Source organism: Sapajus apella, unplaced genomic scaffold, assembly GCF_009761245.1.
Source record: "Sapajus apella isolate SASKATOON/1434 unplaced genomic scaffold, GSC_monkey_1.0 scaffold10983, whole genome shotgun sequence".
NCBI lineage: Eukaryota > Metazoa > Chordata > Mammalia > Primates > Cebidae > Sapajus > Sapajus apella.
In genome coordinates this window covers 1-1,970 of record NW_022447904.1, presented here as the reverse complement: position 1 = coordinate 1,970, position 1,970 = coordinate 1, and the positions used below count along the sequence as shown (strand labels likewise).

The following is a 1,970-nucleotide window of genomic DNA, read 5'->3' as shown; positions in this document are numbered from 1 at the left end:
TCAGTGAAAGATTGTGAAGTTTTGCGTTAGTTAAGGTAATCCTTTACTAGATTAGTAGTTTTTTTTTTTTTTTATTTCAAAGCTCAGCATGTCTGAATCTCACTCACCTGTCTCATAATAATCATAGGCTTTTACTACAGCTGGTTTTAAATTCTTTACTTGGATATCTTGTTCAATCAAGAAGGAAAAATGCCGGTTTTGATTGGTTAGCTGGAGAGACAGGAAAACAATTGGAATCAAAGATTAACTTAGTATCTAATTACTGTCCTCTCTTCATAAGAAATTATCAAACCCTATAGTTATGCACCAAAACCTATGAAAAGAAAGCAGAATTCTGTGACCTGCATAACATATTCAATGATAGATTTAAAAAAGGACAAAAGAGACAATTTTGTGGACGGCCAAATGTAATAAATCAAGCCTGCTGACAGTCCAAGCTTCATTTCTTTTTACAGCCACTTTGTCCCCTCTCACCTGTGTATGTGAATGTCACTATTTGGATCTGTTATGGTTTGTTAGAACCTCTAGTTGTTATTCCAGATCTAGCAGAGTCACAGAACGTCTTACCTTTTCAACGTAGATGAGGACGTGGTTGGTGCTCACTTCAGACCTCTGGATCTGGGGCTGTGTCTGGAGCTGTTGATCAAGACGATAAGTCAGAAATATGGAATGAGAAAATTTCATACTGGCAGCAGTTTTCAGGTATTTACGATCTACACAGCTTCTCGGAGCATCCAGATGTACAATTTTGATTTCTTCAAGAATAATAATGATAATAAAAATAGTAATACTTATTGATCTTTAATTTTCTATATTTGCTATAAGTATATATGCAGATACATATGTGATATATACATGCATGAATACACACATGTATCCTTTCCTCTTCTTATATATATCTGGAAAATAATTCAATACCATTCCACATAACTAGGTGTCTTGGGCCTGTTGGAACATTATTTATCGTGTTTCTGACTTATGCCCTATACTTGACACCATGTAACCAAGACACCCTATTAAAATGATAGAGATGCCTACTAGAGAAGCAATTTTGAGGGAAAACACCTCTTGAAAAGTCCATCAATAAAGTCAAATTGACAACGATAAATGCCAGCATTTATCATGACTTTACTCTTTGCAAGGGATCCAGGGATTACCCGTTTAACTGATTGTTTTATAGGAATGAAGCCTGACACCATCTTCACATCAACAATGACCATGTTGGAGCTGGGTCGGTCCCCAGTATAACTATAAAATCAAAGCATAGGAATGAGGGATTCAAACAAAAGTTTTTGGGATTCATTCAAGACAAACTCTCCCTTTGCCTTTTATTTCTAACACTAAAAGTTACTACATCTGCTGTATCTGTTTCTGTTATGGTTGTTTGGAAAAACCATCACTTTAAGCTCACACTTGTCAGATATTGTAATATCATATTCTTAATGTGAAGGCTTTTCCAGAAAATTTTCTTGTTAATAAACACTGCAAGAATTCCATATTCATTATGTGTGGCTTTGCATAGTGGAGTTTCCCCACAAAAGAAAATCAATTTCTCCATATTCTGTTAGGTTGGTGCAAGAGGTCTGGTCATGATCTAGGAGTTACCTAATGTTGATGTGAATCTGGAACTTTCTGCGAGCATCCACTCCATCACAATTCGTGGGGAGAGTATTAACCTGCAGAGCGAAGGGTTCTTTCTCTTTTTTCTTAGGTAGGATGTTATATCTCAGGGATGTCTAAAACAAATGAAAAAAATCCTTCATTTTTTGCACTCAAATTGTCTCATAATCTGTTCCAGATGATTTATGCCTTCCCTTAACACACATTTCTTTTTCTTGTTCTGAAATTCAAATATAGCTCTTGAGACTTTCTCTCCCATTTGCAGCATATCCTAAATCCCAGGGTCTCACCTGGAGGTACACGCATCCTGACCCTGACATGGTTGTGGTGTACTCCCCTGGAACCTTTGG

General features: G+C 36.5%; 1 long non-coding RNA gene across 1 annotated transcript; it reads right to left on the bottom strand.

Annotated features, from left to right (window-relative positions):
• Positions 1-1,191: 1,191 nt before the first annotated feature.
• On the bottom strand, positions 1,192-1,939 carry LOC116548385. The gene is made up of 3 exons (XR_004267415.1): positions 1,911-1,939; positions 1,606-1,736; positions 1,192-1,248 (listed from the first exon to the last, which is right to left on the bottom strand). It is a non-coding gene; the product is annotated as an uncharacterized LOC116548385 (long non-coding RNA).
• Between the last annotated feature and the right edge of the window lie 31 nt (positions 1,940-1,970).